The sequence below is a fragment of the Quercus robur genome, chromosome 12 (assembly GCF_932294415.1).
Source record: "Quercus robur chromosome 12, dhQueRobu3.1, whole genome shotgun sequence".
NCBI classification, from domain to species: domain Eukaryota; kingdom Viridiplantae; phylum Streptophyta; class Magnoliopsida; order Fagales; family Fagaceae; genus Quercus; species Quercus robur.
Window position 1 is genome coordinate 794,408 of NC_065545.1, and position 19,768 is coordinate 814,175.

Here is a 19,768-nt window from a genome sequence, read left to right on the forward strand (position 1 = left end):
ATCCAAATCAGGATTTTGACAACCATGCCTGGAGGGTCTTTCACATTATATAGCTTCCTTCAAATGATCTTGGGCCTCCATTTATTGATCGTTCAGTCCACTACTTGAGTACTTGTCCCATCAAACACCTTTCCAAATCCCTTGTGAGTTGCGGCGGCCAAGACAGTACTGTTCAGGGGTTTTCTCCACATAAATGCAATCAGAATGTTTGGTGGGATGCATTAAATGTGGTGGTAGCCATCACTTCAGTCATGTCATGGCTAACCCCCTTCTCCAAAACTCTTTCTCTACAGTACGATCTCCTCTGGTAACATGCTACTAACGTGATTTTACTGTCTGAGGGTGTGACCTCCTCGGCACGATAATGACCCCCTTGGTCATAGGTATGACACGTGACACTATTACCTTATTTAAATTCCTATACCTCACAAATACTATTTTATAAAGGGGTTTTTTTTTTAATATATATATAGATATAATAAATAAATATATATATATATATATATATATATAAATAAAGTATCATTATTACTAAACTATCTCTTGAACCCTTATTTATTTAAGCAATTGACAATATAGGCTGGAATTTGGATAACAAATTTTATTTATTTATTTTTGTTTTAAATACTTATTTACCCATTCAAATAGTTAAAATTTGATCACTTGAGCTACTATAAGAACTTGAAATAAAATGAAACAAGAATGACCGAGCATTCTCCTTGATATTTAATATTTTTATTTATATTGGGGGGGCCCTGGGGTTTTCGTAGGTAAGTGTAACTCTGTTTTGCAGATTTGCAGTGAAGGGAAGCTTCCTACGAGAGGGTCCATCAGAGAAAAGTCAAGCACTTCCTTGTATCATGCTTTTTACAAGTTACATCCCACGGAGAGAGAGAGAGAGAGAGAGAATTATTTGATAATTAAAATGCTTTTGTTAATGATATCAATAGAATATGAGCTCATGAGTCATGACAACGACAATTGCATAAATATATTGAAAAATAAGCAAAAATACTATTTACTTCTTATAAATTTGGTGAATCATCACTTTAACTCGTTAAATTTAAATTTTGTCACTTTAATAGCTTTTATTAAAAATAAAATTACAAATATCACCTTATCTTTTGACACAAGTGTCAATTTGATCCTTGCACTTTCAATTTAATTTTGACATTAGATTTGTAACAAACCAAACCTTATGTTCAATTAGTATTTTTTTTTATTTAAAAAAGTATTTTTTAAGAAATATTAATGGATTTAATCGGATTATATGTACATATTTATAGTTTTTACCATATTATTAATAGTTTTGATGCCATTATTACCATATGTGCATATCATGTAATTAAATATATTAGGATTTAATGAAAAATGCTAAAATATGGTTAGATTTTACAAACTTGGAAGTACTCGGATTTAATCCGTCAAAATAAAAAGTACAACGACTAAATTGACACTCACATTAAAGTCCAAGGGACATTTATAAAAGCACATAAAATTTTATATTGATCAAATATTTTTGGGTAAATTACACCAACATTTCTTGAGATTTTACGAAATCCTCCACACAAAAAAAAAAAAAAAAAAAAAAAGTTTCACAACATGACACTTCCCTTTAAAAACAAGATTTGTATAAATGTAACAATTAAGTTCTCACTAACAGAATATTCTATTTTTAAAATATTCCTATTAATATATACATGCATAAAAAGGGTTTGTAATGCATCCACAAAAAAAATCATCTATAGTTTGAATAAGAATATATATACATATAATTTTTAAATTAGAATATTTCAATAGTTTAATCACAATTAATTTGAAAGTACATTGATCAACTATTGAGTCTATACAAATCTCAAGGGGGAATGATTGCATTTCGATAAACCTCAATAAGGGTGGTCTAATTTACCCAAAAAAGTTTATTTCCCAACACATAAATGTGTTATATATAATTTTTAAAATACAAAAAAAAAAAAAAAAAATTTATAATGCAAAATTTCATAGATAAGATAGTTATTAATATTTTATAAGCATGTAGAGTATGAGGAGGCACTATAACCCAAAAATGAATTTGTTACAAAGTTTATATAATATAAAATTTGTGTGTGTGTGTGTTTTTTTTTTTTTTTTAGAATGACTATGAAAATTGTTAAGCAGTATAACATTAAAACAGTATATTTTAATGACTTCAATGCTTTCTCCAATTTCGTTTGAGCACGTAAATTAAACCATAATAAGTTTATAACCAATTAATTTCAACCTCACTTCTTCCTTTTTTAGAGGGTTTCAATTTATGACGTCCGCTCCTGATAATGCTCTTTACTATCAAACCAAGATACCAATTGGTTTTTTGTGTAGGTGGAGATTGAACTCCAAATCTCTTATTCAACCATTAGAGACTTTACTAGGGAAAAATGGCAATCTATTTTATGTGTGTTAGAGATATATTAGCTTATTAGCATAGGCTCAAACCTAATTCTACTTTGTGTGCAAGCCAAGTCCCCTATTTGTACTAGAAGTTTATTAGTCTAGGGTTTAGTTTACTATATATACACATGTTATGGTTCATTGTAATACAAAATTTGTCCTACACTCTAATATATTATTGATGTAACCCTTTAGGGTTTCCTCCATAGATGTAAGCGATTAGGATGAACCACATAATCTTCGTGTGTTATTGTGCTCTATACTTTATGCTTTCGTTTCTACATCTATACTAGCATATTCAACATGATGTATCAATGCTAATATTTAACATGGTATCAAAGCCACCTTCTTATGCTCATGGTTTTCTGTTCTTATGGTGCATTTAAGAGCAAACTTTGTCTCCCTCAGTGTTTCTTCGTTGTGTTCATCTTCTTTGACTTCCCACTACTGCCGTCAAAACTCTTTGGTATAGTCATGTCATCGTTAGAAGTTGCATCAACACTACAAGACCATTGTCTTCCTCAAACTACAGTCACAGAGCCAAATTTCATTCAAGGAATCTTCTCAACCTTATCAAATCTCAAACTTTCATCAAGTTTCCATCTTGAGTTTAAGAGGGGGTGTTAGAGATATATTAACTCATTAGCATAGGCCCAAACCTAATTCTACTTTGTGTGCAAGCCAAGTCCCCTACTTGTACTAGAAATTTATTAGTCTAGGGTTTAGTCCACTATATATACACATGTTATGGTTCATTGTAATATAGGATTTGTACTACACTCTAATATATTATTGATGTAGCCTTTTAGGGTTTCCTTCGGGGATATAGGCTGTTAGGTTGAACCACATAACTCTCGTATGTGATATTTAACAATGTGATATTTTAAAGTATTGTATGACATTGTGTTTCCTACCTAGCACCCAAAAAAAAAAAACAAACTTAGTGGCATCTAGAATGACAAATTTCTAGAACAAAGTCTGCCCTCGAATTTTAAGTAAGTGATGTGAAAAGTGCAATACTTATATTGGAGAAATTAATATCAATTATATTATATATGCGTCATTTTGAAGGGAAAAAGGAAACAGAAACATAGGTTATTAATCACAATAGAATTATTCAATTTTAATCTAGGAATGTAAATATATTGCTTAAGCAAATTCATAATTTGGATGGTTTACTCTCCACTAAAAACGATAATAAAAAAAATTCACAATTTAGAAAGTTGTCAAGCTACACAATTCAAAAGGTATTTCATCTATTATTTTGGATGGTTTAATATTCTCCACTAAAAATGATAATAAAAAATTACAATTTTGTAAGCCGTTGAGCTGCACAATCCAAGAGGTATTTCATTCATAAATGCCTTCATATTCAACCTGAAAATCGTTAATTTATGTAGGGCATCCAACAACAATCAATCCATATCAACCGAATTAGAAAAAACAACATTTGTTTGGACATAGAGTATACTCATTCAAATAATGAAAATTTAAATTCATAAATTTGAAATTCCTATTCATTTAAATCTTATCATTTTGAAATTCTAGTAATTCTTCAAATTCTTTATCCATGCACAATCTTATGAAGCACTAAAGAGAATTTTCAATTTTCTTTTCAAACAACAATGTTACATGGTATAAGTTGGGCTAGGATTCTCTAGATTTTTAAGGATATAACTCCACAATAATAGAGTTCTTAAAATCTTATCTATACATTTTAAAATGAGCGAATTTGATTTTGCCACATCAATAATTCAAGAAATATCAAAATTTTGATAGTTAGTGTTTATATGAAGATCGATGACTTGGTAAAATCTAATCTACAAATTTCAAAATGGATTAATGGGATTTTAAGAATTTCATAGTGAATCCCAAGAGCTCTATAGGATCTTAATCTATGAATAAAAAGACCTTGACATCCAAATGAGTTATGGGCTTGGGCCTATTTGGTTACTAATTCTAAAAAAAATTTCTGGATTTTTTATAAAGAAAAAAAAAAAAAAATCCTTTGTAAGTGGTTTGGTTCACTGCTATTGTTTTCAATTTTCAGAAATAGTTTATTCAAAAAATACTGTCAAATTTTTTTTTTTTTTTTTTTGAAAACTCTAATTTAGTGTTTTTGAAAACGATTGGATGTGCCTAATCCTAAAAGCTAGCTAGAAATCACGCAGCAAGGGCCAACCAACTACTCTTAATTGAAAACGCGGAATATTACATAAAATAGTTGCAAATGCAGATAGAAAAGGAAAAAGAAACGAAAGAAAGGGACTCTTAACCTTTTCCACTAAATTCTGCAACTCTCTCTCTCTCTCTCTTTGTTGAATAAATTCTGGAAATCTAATAGTTATGTAATACTCTAACAGTTCTTAGATTTAATTCTTACTCCTATAATCAACTTGTCCGAATTTGATAAGTTCATAGAGACTCTCATGATTCCAATGATTAAACAAAAATATCCTGAGACTTACTATCCAAAATAAACAATGTTAAACTTAGAAGCTTTATTCACTAACTTTCCCTTTCTCCTTTTCATTAATTTTTATAATTCCATGATATATATATATAGATGATGGACCAAGCTACTCTTCACCAAAACCCAAACACTAATTGATATAAAGCACAGCCTAAATGAAAATTGTAACACTACACACTACCCACCAATAAGAATGTAAAGGTTCTATGCATGAGGAATACTTAAGATTGGATCTCAAAAGCACCAAGAAAGTTTAGACATGAGAAATTCTGTCACTGAAAACCCTAACAGTCATATCTCTCTACCTACTGTCAATGAGATTCCCAAGCATAATTATCCAACATATAAAAAAGTAAACTTGGATATCTCCTACATATCACATATTTTTCCATGCCTCAAAATTCTCAGTAGCCAGTAGTGGCCTATTTCAAGACTCTCTCTAAACGTGCTACATGCAATGTATATCACAAAAATGAGAAAGCAAAGGACATTCCAGAAAGAGAAATTCCAATGAAGAGTCAAAATATTCTAGGAAATTAAATACAGTAACCAATAATAGCGAAAAAAAATATTTATTTTTAAAAAAAATTACCACAAAAAATATATATTCCAACAATTTGATTTATAAGAAAGCAAATCTTGGATACCCAAAAAAGTGAAAAATTAAATGGAGATTTCAAACCTTTATATTCTAGGGTTTTCTCAGACTACCCAGATGGGCATATTACACCAATTAGTGAAAAGAATCAAGGATTTTCCGTGATCCCATCAACAGGTGAAGCTGCCACATGATCCGATCTTTCCTTGAATGATCAAGAGGGAAGTTTAGATCATGCTGGCAGCTTCAACTGCTAGTGGTGCACGATGATAGCAGCCCAGAGAGAGAGAGAGAGAGAGAGAGAGAGAAGGAGAAAGAGAAGGAGTGTGTTTCTTTGTAGTTTGAATATGGATGATGTAGAAGAGAAAGGAAGGGGGGGGGATATAAATAGAGGCCAAGAATGACTCATATATTCTAATCCTTTGGTGTTGTGTTGTTTAGTCTTGTAGTGGTTTTCTTGTTTCGAGAGACTGAAAAGTTTAGGAGGATAATAAATTAATAATAATAATAATAATTAAAATTAATTCATGAACGGAAATGATAGACGGTAGTGTTGTGGTCCAAAGTAAGACAAATTGAATATTATCATGCCCACGCCACCACACCACCATGCAGACAAGGCAGTGTGCAGTTCTAAAATTGACATAGAGACTTTACTCACTTTAATGTGGGTCTCTCTCTCTCTCTCTCTGTGTAAACACCATATGTTCCAAAATAAGTCCATGGGGGACCATTTGCATGGTTTCTTACCAAATTCAAGAGAAAATCGAAAAGTTTAATAACAAGCATCTCTACCTAACAAATTCTTGTGTGTGAACAATTTATAATTTATTTTTCCTTTGCAAAATTATTACAACTTCTAAATTAATAAGTTGTCATTGATTTTCATATAAACCCAACAATAAAACTACTTTTTTTAAATATATTATTAGAGCATTCTTATCAAAAATGCTAAAAACTAAATTTTACCACCAACACACAGAAATATTCACTACATCAAAGATTTCAAATACCAAAAATTTTGACAAACAGCTACAGTGAGCTGTCATCTATAACACCTCACTGTAGCTGAATTGTAAAATAAAAAATCCCACCACCACAAAGTCTTTTCTCTCTTTTCTTTTCTTTTTATGGTTTTCTCTCAACCCACACCGACAAGCTCTTCTCTTCTCCCTCTGTGGTGCTAGGTGTGGCTAGGCTACAGTGGGTTTTGTGATTTGATATATGTGGGTTTGGATTCCATGGGTTTTGATGGATTTTGGCGGGTTTTTTTTAATTTCGGTGGCTAGGTTGATCAGGGTGACTGAGAGGTGGGTGTGGGTTGATTGATTCGATGGTAGGGATCTGATTTGTAGGTTGTGGGAGGCAGTAATTGTGGCTTTGGGTGATTATATATACTTTTTTTGGATGTAGTGGGTTGCAATTTGTTGTGATTGTGGTGGTTAGGTGTGTGACACTGGGTGAACGTGGTAGAGGTGTGGTTGCTGTGGTTGAGGCAGTGCTGGTTGTGTCTAGAGAGAGAATGAGAGGGAAAAGTGGGTTGGTGTGCCATTGGTGTGCTGTGGGTGGTTTTGTGGGTTGAGGTCGGTGGATTGTGCGGGTTTGGGATAGTTGGGTGATGAGAACAAAAAAGAATAAAAATTGATAAATAAATAATATTTTAATAAAATGGTAAAAAAATAAAAATTTTGATATTAGGTATATTGAAAAATAATATGTTAAACACTATAAAATTAATTTTTTAAATATTTAAATGTTAAAATTGTTATGATCCTTAATAAGAATGCTCTTAATAACTTATTATCTCAACACTTACGAAAAAAGTAGGGTGTACTTTGTTTTCGTTTCTTTTTAAGTATCTTTACTTTGTTCGAGGGAAGATAACTCTTTTTTGTGTGTCTGTTCTTATCTTTATATATACATGGAATGGAATGCCATTTGTTAGGGGCCTGCTTCTTCTGCATCTAAGTGGTGTCAGATACACATTAAAAGCAATGTTAAAAAGACATTACTATGGATTAAGTAACATTTTGGAGTCTGCTCTGTAAAGTAAACGATCAGAGGCACAAGCAAAGTAAGAAATTGACATAAACGTATTCCAATAAAGTGATTTATGATTTTGACATTCTGTTTCTTTCAAGTTGTTTTGATCCCTTTGGTAGGTTTAAGAGATGGAACCAATAAACGCATGCAGAGTCATAGCCATATCAAAGTATCAAAAAGTGGAAAACAATAATATTCCAAAGAAAAAGTTCCTCACATCTTGGCTTGATTTGAGTTTCATGAGCCATGTTTAACTACTTCACATTATAATAAGATTCTCAACGTTAAAACAAACTACTTTTCCTATATGCTTAAAATTTTTAAATAATTGTTGGGTACATTGGAAGAATACATTGAAATTGATTGGTTCAGTTGTTAGATCGCCATGGAACACTGTACTTAGTTGGATTCTATTGGTTAGTTCAAGGATCTTCCCTGGCTTCCATCTGTCCTTAATGAACTTTGTTATCGTGTCTGATTGCTGCAGGGATATGCTTTCGGCAACCTCATGGGGTGGGTTTGAATAAAAAACTAAAAATAGATCTTATATGCGTTTCGTTTGGAAGAAAATAAAATATACATAATCATGTAGAAAGAGAAAGCAAAACTACAAGAAGTAAATTAATGCTTCAACCTAACAACACAAATCTCTGATAAAAAGCTCTTGATTCTCAAAAAAAAATTTGATGAACTTCATGAATACATATTTTAATATATTGAAATGTATATTATAAGTCCTATAATATACATTTCAATATTAGGCTTAGTATGGTAATTCTAATACCACATAAGTCTACAAAGAATCTGTACTACACAGAAGCAGAGCCAGAAATTTTTGTTTGGGGGACCGATTTGTGTTGCTAATTTATTAGTCTATACAAACTTTTTATACACATAGACAAACACATGTATCTATACACACACACAAAAAATTAGTATATTTCATAACGAATCCTTAAAACTAAATATTTCATAGAATTAAATTAATCTTTCACCATATTCCATAGTGAAATCCTTATAATTTTCATTTTCAATATAAGTTACCAAATTGTTTACTGTTGTGAGTAAAAAAATTTCAATTAAATTAATGAAGTGTTTAAAGACATAAATGATTCAAAATTTTAAAAAATACGAGAACACATTTTACCATAAAAAATGAATTTGATAAACAATACATTCTCTATAACTACTAGACAAATTGGACAATTTTTTTTTAAGAACATTATTGGACCAACTCAAATAGTTGGGGGGCCAAGTCCCATTTTTGAGGGCTAATTATTAAAATATTAAATATTTCTATATAGTAAAAAAAAATTTTCAAAAATTTTGGGGGGGCCACCTTAACATGTAGCTCCGCCCCTGGTACTACATGGGGCAAAATCTTATGGAAGTCAGATAATTGGCCAAGCGCGTTGCCAAGATGAAACTAGCATGTAAGGGATCTAAGCACATGTAAGACATGTGAAGGTTGTCTTCAGAGCTGTAAGCGTGTCTGTGCAACCTCAAGGAAGTGCATGATCGATCGGAATTGAATCAATGCATAAGAGTGTATGATACTGAAATCGAAATTCTAAGTGGAACTGTATGATGTGCCCCAAATTGATGTTGAATTAGTTGAGTGTGTTATACAAATGTGGCTATACTTATCCTTGAGTCCTCACAATACAAATGAAAATATGAGAAATCTATATATATATAGATGGAATCTCCAGGAATCTAGATCTGGAATATGTGGATCAGTTTAACAGCTTACATCTATATTACATAACTCTTAATTAGTAGCTACATTTTTATTATACATAATTGTAGATCATAAGTAACTCAACATTGGATATATTAAAAAAAAAGGTTTAGTATAATAACCCCAAAGTTACAGTAACTCACGGTATTACAAAACCACCGTAATATGGTATTCTACAAAATTATTATCTATTTATTTATTAGAATATCCTAAACATTCTAAGTTTCTAACACTAGTACTCCTCAGTCCTCTCCTCTCATTTCTTACCAAAAATAGAGAAATAAATAAAAACTAGTAAAAAAAAAAAATAACACCAAATTACAAAATCCATTAGAAGCATATGTATGGTTTCTTGTAATGAATTCTGATCAACATAATTACTTACCTTCATTTTGCTGCAAGAGTTCAATTCGACCCTTGCCCCATTTTTTGCTAGCAGTCAATTAATATCGTGACAAGACTATGATGCTATACATGTAAAGGTTTTTCCAACTTTTCATCCTCACAAATCCAACTTAGATGGGCTCTGAAAACAAAAATCCAAATTAGATTTCCACTTTGAATGGAGTGTTCATATATATGATCATATCTTGACATATATAGTTGAAATAATAGCTCGTAATTTGACAAAAAAAAAAAGCTCGTAATTAAATTATTTGGATTTAGCCCTTAGGAGCTGACACATCGGACATGATTTGTAGGTAATTTATTGCGTTCACACTTTCAACTAACTTTTATGGAGAAAATTTAGAAAAATATATAAAAAGAAACTATGATCGATAAGTGTCATCCATTAACAATGACAAAGCTTTACCTCTTTTTTCCCTTTCAGTTTTTGGATCAATATACTTCAAATGTCAACAAACATTAAATTAGACATGTCCCTCTCTCTCTCTCTCTCTCTCTCTCTCTGATGAGTTCAAATTACACCTGATATAACTTTACAAAAATTACACATTTTCTAAACTATAAATTTCTAAAAAATCTAATGGTTAAAAAATCACTATAATCAATGCTATCTTTAAAATTAATTGTTTTTCATATTAGTTAACCTAATTAATTTAAGAGAATATTATATTTATATAAAACATGTTCCACATTTAGTTTGAATTAATGAAATTAACCAAATGATCGGATATGGGTGAAAATAAAAGAATGATGCTATAGACACAAACTATTTTATAACATTTTTACAAACTGCTAATGTGGCTTTAACATTTTCTAAATAGTTATTGTAAGTAAAAATGTGATGTTAGTGATGGAACTATATTAGAACTAGTAAGAATTTACCACATTAGCAATTTGTAAAAATTTTGTAAAATAGTTTGTGTTTGTAGCATTACTCAAAATAAAATTGCTCTTACAAGTGATTAGATATTGCTATATCATAACTTAATATATCAATAACTAAATATATACATCCACAATGACACATACTCGTGGATAACAGTGCATACAAAAAAATCTTGGAAATGAAATCCATGACATTTCTGAAAGGGATGGTGGTACTATTTTACAGCTACTATGTTGTATTTTTCTATACAAACATACGAGATAGTGAGATTGTAATCTAAGTAGTGTGAAAACAAGTGTGAAGAAAGAAAATGATTGCATGAATAAAACCCTAAAAATTAGTATTCAATTACACCAAATTATGGAATCTCAAGACCATTTATTGTATCTTATCTTAGGTGTTCCCCACCCCAAAAAGAAAAACCAATTATTGAAGATTATTGGGTATTTGAGTTTGATTAATATAGTTTAATTGACTTTTCAAAACAATAATAGTGTAGCAAGCTTTGTTCATGCATGTCTATATATTACTATGGTCTATGTCCTCCACTTGTCATCTCATACCAACTTCGATGCACTTTGTTAAAGATTGAGAAGACAAAATTACTACATAGCCATTATCATAGTATATCAGCCAATCAAGCGACAATCTATAAAATATATATAACTTAGATATATCATTGATATTTACAATTCTTCATTCAATTTGTGTGGTTTTCACTTCTTTTTTTTTCCTTTCTTTCTTTGCTAAATATGTAGTTTCCACTTTCCCTTGTTTTTTATTTTTTATTTCATAAATCTGGACAGAAATAATCAAGAGACAATATGATTAGGATTGTAGAAAGAAAATTTGGTGCAGACATTAATCATATCGTACTTCCTTTCAAAACCCCCCTCTCCGGAGGAAAAAAAAAACATTAACACAAAAAAGTAAAATATATCTCAAATCAAGCAATAGAAGATTCCAGCGATACTTGCCAAACATTAAAAATGATTCCAGGGATAAAAATAGAAACTCGAAGGCAACCCTACTAAAATAAGTCCAGCATGCAAACTAGCGAGAGAGAGAGTATAAGTACTACTTGGTCCATCCCTACTTAATTACAAAGATGCCCTGTTGTATTTTTTTTTTTTTTTTCTCTAGTACAGATACTGTTTCACTACCTGTGCTGTGAGTTGTGAGGCTTGTGACCACATCATAAATTGGTACTATCTTTTGGTTGTTCGCGTTCCATTATTGATCATTGACAATCAAGTTTCCTATTGTGTCTCGATTCATCCACAGTAGTTCACACACTAATTAAGAAGGGAAGAAACTGAAATGATTCCCTAGTTAACCAAATGCTTAAAAATGTATTGTTAGTGATAAAATATACACAATTTAAATACAAATTTCACTCCTTTATGAAAATTATATCAACCGACTAGCAAAAACAAGCTGATGCTGATAAGCAAACTGCAAATACTGTTGAGTTGCGCAGAACCCATGTGTTCCAGCCCACAATCAACTAAAGCTCATTAATGAGCTTGCATAGTCTCTGGTACTAGTACTGTATCAACAACATATACCCTAGGCATTTTTGCTCTTTTTCTTTTTCTTTTTGATAAATTGTTAAAATATGTAAGGAAAAGACAGTTTCAATCATTCTTCTCTTTATAAAGAAGATCACACGATTTTTATTATTATTATTTAAATTATAATAAGTGGGAGAGGGGGAATTTAAACCTAGATTCTGTTAATAGAAAGAATTGGACAATAATTGTTTACCAAAAAAAAAAAAAAAAAAAAAAAAAGAAGGAAAATAACACTAAACTACAAAACAGGCTTTGTTCTTGTTATCTTGCAGAAGTACAGCATGTGGAAAGTTTGCTACTATTTCACGAAAGCCAGAGCACAGTACTGCAAGCAAAGTCACATGAGATAAATTGGAACAAAGGATTTTTACACATGCATTTGAATATTCGTACTCGTACACATTTAGCATAAAGGAACTGCCACTCCAACTAATCACTATAAGTCCTTTCAAAAAAAAAAAAAAAAACCTAATCACTATAAGTGCATTCACATCAGTTCGTTTAAAAGATTCCGTCTATTTTACACAAAAAATCTACTTTTTCTATTTTACACTATCACTTTTACAAAACACTTACATCAGTTCATCTATTCTATCACCTCTCTTATTTAAATAATCAATTTACTTAATTATTTTATTATTTCTCTCACCTCACCCGTTTTTATACGCACTCTCTCTCCCCCTCCATCATATTTTCTGATTTCTCTCTCTCTCTCTTCTATCTCTCCATACCCGGTCTCTCCCTCTCGATCTATCTCTCTGTCTCATCTCTCTCCCTCTCGGTCACAAACCAATCCACATCATCACAGCTCCGATCACCGATCCACAGCTCCGATCACAAGCATCGATTCACAGCAGCACCGATCCACAGCTGCACCGATCCATAGCTCCGAGCTCCGATCAAGACCCATACCCACGAGCTCCGACCAAGCGAGACCCACGAGCTCCGATCGTTCCGATAAGCACCGATCTGTCTCTTTTTTGTTTTTCTATTTGGGTTTGTTTGTTTTTCCGTTTGGGTTTTTTTTTTTTTTTTTTTTTTAGCAAGTATATCTCTGTGTTGGTTTTTCTGTGAGGATGTGTTTGTGTGCATCTGAGGAAAAGATTTTTTTTTTTAGCAAGTATATTTCTGTGAGGATGTGTTTGTGTGCATCTGAGGATGAGGAGTTGAGGTCGTTGTGCACGGAGAAGAGAGAGAAAAATTGGTGCGAACAGAAATTAATAAAAAACTAAATACACATGCTATAGTGCCCGTGTAAATTTACACAGGTACTGTAGCTCGTTGAAAATTTTAGATGATTATGCATGATTTTAGATGGACTGATGTAGTGTGTTTTTTGCTTCAAAATGTGTATTTTACACATTTATACACAATTATCCAAGAGCTGATGTGAATGCTTTAAGTATGCATTTAGTTTAGTTTTTTTTTTTTTTTTTTTCCGAAGCTTATTTAACCTGTGTACTATTTTTAGAACTTCACTTTTTCATGTATAATTATATCTATTTTTAGTAAATAAGTAAATAAGCATTTAGCTAGCAAATTCTCTTAATTTTTTTATTGAAAGGATTTTAAAATTTAAGAATATTTCTCAATGCCTTGTGATAAATGTAAAACCTATATTAAACATACCTAACTTCTTCTTTTTTTTTTTTTTGAGAATGAAACTTGGAAATTTTATTAGAAATGTTAGCCCAAATCGTCTAGAAGTACAAAGTAAAGATGTGGAGAAACACCTTACATTCACACCGAATAATCGCTAACATGTCTAGCATGTTTAGCTAGGTTATGTGCAACAGAGTTACCAAAATTTAGCTTGACGTAGCGTTTCCTATTTGACCTAGTGAATTTTTCTTCTATCACCTCTCTATCCCTATCAAAATTTCCAGATCAAGCTCTCAATTTCTATACATAAACCTTCTGAGTGCTTAAAACAGCTCATTGTATATGTTGAAAGTACTTAAAACAGCTCATTGTATATGTTGAAATAGCTTGAACCACGGCCTTGATCAAGATTTCCCTCCCTGCTTGAGATATAAGCTTTTCTTTCTACCCTTGAATAATTTCAATTTTTCAAAAATCACATTTTCACAATTTAAACAAAGATTTTTTTTTTTTTTTTTAAATTTACCGAGAGCTAGGACTCTCTCTCTCTCTCTCCAACGTCCCTCTCACACCTGGTTACTATCATAGCCCTCTCATTCCTTCTCTCAATAGTCGAACTTAATTTAACAAATCATCTCATAGGATTAGGATCCAATGCAATACCTGAGTACAATTCATCCATTTCCTCTTACAAATTTATTTAATTTTTCATGTTTTTAGCTTTTACTTTTTACTTATTTTTAACTTTTTTCTTAACTTTTTTAAATCAATGATTGAGATTGAAAATTGTTTTTTACAACTATCAATCCTATTCATTTATAGGTATTATATTAGGTGCAATATCACACTTAATCTCAATCCCACATTTCAATCAATAATCTAAGGACAATAATTAAGTTGATAGTGCAGGATTTCCAAACATCTCTCTGACCAAACTGAAACATCATCCAATAAAGTATTGGCACAAACTTTTTATTTTAACTTATTTTCTTACATGCAACTTTTTAAATTTTCTCTTTCTTTTCAAGTGAATCATCATTAATCATCCAATATATAATTATATTTGTTTGTCTTATTTATTTTTGTTTTTATAAATAGGTATGTTATGGTCAGATGCTCGATTAAGATGATTTATTTACACACATTCGCTCTTGATGATAGAGCTTTATTATCAGATCAAAACATTAATCAATTTTTGATGTAGGCAGAAATTAAACCTCAAATCTTTTATACAATTATCACAAACTTTACCAAATCTTTTATACAATTATCACAAACTTTACCAGTTAAGCTCACAGAAACCCACAAATTATTTTCAATTTCTAACTTATATTTTTTAGGGTATAATATACCCTTACGCAAATTAAATTATAAATCAAGCATACCGATGAAAATATACTCTTCCAAATAAAATAAATTTTGAAATCAATATAGAATTAAATAATAATAAAAAGTTCTGTTTTAAAAAATAAAAACTGGTGAGTACCACACCCCGCATCTATATACCTGTTTTAAGAAAACTCTTTTTGAAAAGCCAATCCCATTGTTTACTTTGCAAAACTGATTTTTATGAAGCTACTCCCACCAGTCTTCAATTCCCGTTTTCTGAATCTGGTGACAGTTTTGTAAATATTTGAGTAGCAATTTTTTTTTTAGGACGTGTACCTTACGAACTATTTTTAAAATTTTCTTCTTAAAATTTTCTTTTAAAATTCAATTATATAGCTATTTAACTAAAAAATACACAAAAATTCACCTGATAAAATCTTAAATCTTAAAAAGAGGACTTAAAAAGAACAACTAAGTACTATTCTTAAGACTTACCATTTTTTTAATATCTTGCAGCGGCAATAGCAGAGTTGAGATTGTTGCTGGATTTGCTCTCTCTCTCTCATACAATTTTCCTCTTGATTTGGTGGTGATGGATCTTGATTTGGTGGGTTTTATTTGGGTTTGGTGGTGGGTGATGGCAGTATTTTATTGGAAGAGAAAAGGAATTCAAGGAAAAAAAAAAAAAAACCTTAGATGAGAAAACAACGTACCAAACATACTCAATATTTTGAGGTGATAAGAGTCCTAAAACAATTGCCCATTTGATAACGTTGTTACGTTGTTCTAATAACGTTATTATTTAAGTGTCATATGAATACGTTTGAATAAAAATAAAGTTGCAAACGTATCGTGTTGTTCAAGCAGCATTACCTAAAATGCCCCAAGTTTTTGAAAACACAAACAGGCCCTAATTTTTTTATAGTTTATTTGTAGTTTCTGGTTCCAAAATAGATTTGTTAGGATTTTGGCGAAGTCCATGATATCATCAGCCAATTTGTCAAATTTTTACACTAATACTTGTCCTATTTCTTTTGTCCCTATTGCTTTTGTCATCTAATTGAAGTAATTGATAACAATTTTGTTAGGAAAACAACTAATTTAGTAAGTATTTTTACAACTTGTAGAGATAATTCTATATACTAAGTGTAATAATTAGCGCTCGCCGTTATTACTTATTTTTTGTCAAGAGGTGCCTTAATAAATAAAAAAACCAGTCAAGCAGGTAACAAAGAAGTACACACGTATTGAAAGATAGCAAAAATTAATAAAAATATAAACCTTTGAGTTGAAATGTGGCTCAATCGAGTTACGAAATAATTTAAATTCTACCTTAACAAAGACCTCTGAATAATTAAATTCCATCTTAACAAAATCCTATTACTATTTATAATTTATCATTTCTGCAGGTTTTGGGGGAAAAAAAAAGTCCCTAGACTTTCTTTATTGATATAATGTGGAAAAATTTAAACAATTATAACATCTCAATGGTGAAAGATGCACTGTAAACTCCACAGATCTCAACCAAAATTAAGCATTATGTATGTAACATGAAACAACTTTTGTTAGGGAACAACAGGAAATGCCCAAGTTCAATTTGCAAAATGAAGCTTAATTGACTTGAAAAAACATCCCACAACTACTAATGATTATGAAACTCCATTTCACCGCATCATTGCAACAACGAAGTCTTATCTACAAACTAGTTAGAGTAAGTCATATATTCTTTTCCTCTTCTATACTTTTATCTAAAAAAATACTTTCGGTTACCTCTTGTTCTTGATTGAACCGCATCTCTCTGCACAAATAAATAAGCCATAATGACACCAATCCCATTGACTTGGCAAAAGAGAAAGGCAAAAAGCAACCACTGTTAAATGTTAAAACAGGTAACAAATTAGAAACAAAAGCAAAACTAAAAGAGAAAAGAAACTAAAAGCAAAGTTAAAAAGAAAAGTAAGAACGCACGCCGGGCATAAACAGAAACTGAGGGAGGAATATACTATACTTAACAGTGATTTCTCATACTTACTTTATGCTTTTTCCCCATAAGATTTGGAGTGTGTTTGGAACCAAATGGGTCCCCAAATAGGAAGGAGTGAGGCTGTCAGAGCATGACCTAGTTAGGGTTAGTATTATCATCTCAGTCATATATGCTAACCAAAGCTAGATCATGCTGGCAGCTTCACCTTTTCCTTTGTGAACATCTCTTCTTGAATATATATACTTTACAAAAAGAATAGGTCAACTCGATCCCTAGCATCCATGACCATGCCAATGACTGAATGAAATGAAAGTAAATAATTCTAAAGAAGGCAAAGAGAAAGAAGAAAAAGGATATTCATGAACTTCTATAAAAAGAACAAAAGATCCTACATTCCTACAAACAAAAAGAGGAAAAACATGCAAATGCATGCTTCTTAGAACCTTTTTCTTTTTCCTTTCCTCACTTTGAAAACACCCCAGAAGAATAAAAACAAAAATTTAAAACTTGCATAAACCAGGAACTAAAGGTTATCAACAACAGAGCAAAAACATGCTTGTGCATGCAATCTTAGAATTCTTTCTCTTTTTCCTTTTCTAATTTTGCACATCCCCACATCTAAAAATAAAACAAAATATCTTATTCTATCTCTCTTTTTTTATATATTGCATAAACCAGGAAATATTATCAGTATTTGCCAAGAAGAAAGATACCGAGCTTTATAGATAGGTAAACCGTTTTCTACCAAAATAGAAAAGAAAAGAAAGTAAGCTAATTTATAGAAGAAATTCAAGGAAAGTGAAGTTGCGCTTATTGTTTAAGAAGCAAAGAGAGAGAGAGAGAGGGAGAGAAGGTGAATGCAAAAATTAAAAAAAGAAGGGATCCCAATCAATAAGTAATCCAAAAGAAGAGTTGAATGCATAAATGGCAGTGGGTGATAGTTAAATTTATACAAAAAGGATTAAGACTTAAGAGACAGATGTTAAAGAGGTAGAGTTCATAAAGACATAGCCCACCTCGTGAAACAGTGAAATAAAGAAAGCATCATTATATGTTTGGCCAAGCCAAGAAAGAAGAAAGAAAAAACAGCTAAGAAGCAGCTATTGGCAATAGATGTATAGTGGGGAGAGTATTAGGTATCACAGGTGGTAGAAATATAGGGCGGCCTGGCAGGTCACAGTGGGGTACTCTGTGGCTCTGTTTCACAGCCCTCTGAGCCTGAACCTCTCTCTCTCTCTCTCTCTCTCTGGATCTCAATCCTCTCTCTCTCTCTCTCTCTCTCTCTCTCTCATGTTCACAGTAGTAAGGCTAGGCTGAGGAGTAGATGAACATAGGGTTGTACAAAAAACGATTCAAAATTACTGTTGCTCCTGAAAGGAGGGGCAGAAGGGGCAGTGAGTTGCAATTATTGGGTTGAGTACAACTTTGTTTAGAATCTCAATGCATTTTTGGATTACTTGTCATAAAACTGAAAGCCTTAATAAATACTCTTCAAAAAAATAAAAAAATAAATAGAAGAAGAAGAAGAGGAGGAGGAGGAGGAATACTGCTCTACCTTACGGTACAAAAGGTTAAAAATTAGAGCAGTTGGTTAGAGGTGTTTGGGAAGTATTGTTTGTAATTTTTTGAAATATATAAATAAAAAAATGTGTAATATTATTTAAAAATTTAAAATTAATGTTTAAAATGCCCTATTAAACTAGCCCATAAATACAGTAGTTCCTTACGTTACAAATCAGCGAAACCTAATAAATAAATACCGATTGAAAGATTGTTGTGCGACCATTTTTAAAAGCCTGATCAAATAAAATAAAAATTGTAACTTTTTTTTTTTGAGAATTTAAAAATAAAATAAAAATTGTTACCTTAACCAATGGTGCTAATCGGTTACAATAAAGAACTAAATTTTAAGTAATGGACTTCAACTCCCATTAACCGGACTTTTTAAGAGATTGCCAATTTTTCCTAACACTGCATATGTTTTTTTTCCCTATAACTAATTTGTTCTCAGATTACTAGTTGTGTTACTCCATAATCATGACCTTCACCCTCTTTAAATAGCAATATAGATGGAAAATTTCAAATCAAATGTGTTTAAAGTTTGTCTCAATATTTTAATCCTATCAAAGACTTTGGACCCCTTTGCATATGTCCAACTACTGGTCTTGAGTCTTAATCACACATGTCTCACAATGTATGAATTGTGATAACTATATACACGATAAACTATTGGGTGGCATATGATAGATGCATAGCCGCCATAGATAGAGAATGAAGCAAAAAACTTGAAGGAGCAAGAAACATTTCAAATAGTGTTAATTGTTGTTTGTGATTAGAAAGCAAAATGAAATAATAATAATAAAAAGAAGAAATCTTTGTAGTGCCTTATATGCTCATCTGTGAAGGTAGTATTGTATTTCACCCCATAGAATCTCTCCCTCCCTCTCTCTCTCTCTCAACAAATTTGGTTATCAATACATGTTCTGGGGTGATTTTAATGCTACTTCCCATTCATTGAGAAATTTTAACTAATTAATTAAAATATTGCTAAAAAGTAATAACAAGTTAAAGCACTCATTTCTTTTTGACTAAATTATAAGAAATTACAACTTAGATCAATAGGATTGGACAATCTTAATCTCACCATAGAGAAATATAATTACAAATAATTATAATAACTTTAATGGATGTTGGTTATATTAC

General features: G+C 31.2%; 1 long non-coding RNA gene across 1 annotated transcript; it reads right to left on the reverse strand.

Annotated features, from left to right (window-relative positions):
* Positions 1-16,500: 16,500 nt before the first annotated feature.
* LOC126710198 (uncharacterized) lies at positions 16,501-18,508 on the reverse strand. The gene is made up of 2 exons (XR_007649593.1): positions 18,082-18,508; positions 16,501-16,879 (listed from the first exon to the last, which is right to left on the reverse strand). It is a non-coding gene; the product is annotated as an uncharacterized LOC126710198 (long non-coding RNA).
* Positions 18,509-19,768: the final 1,260 nt, after the last annotated feature.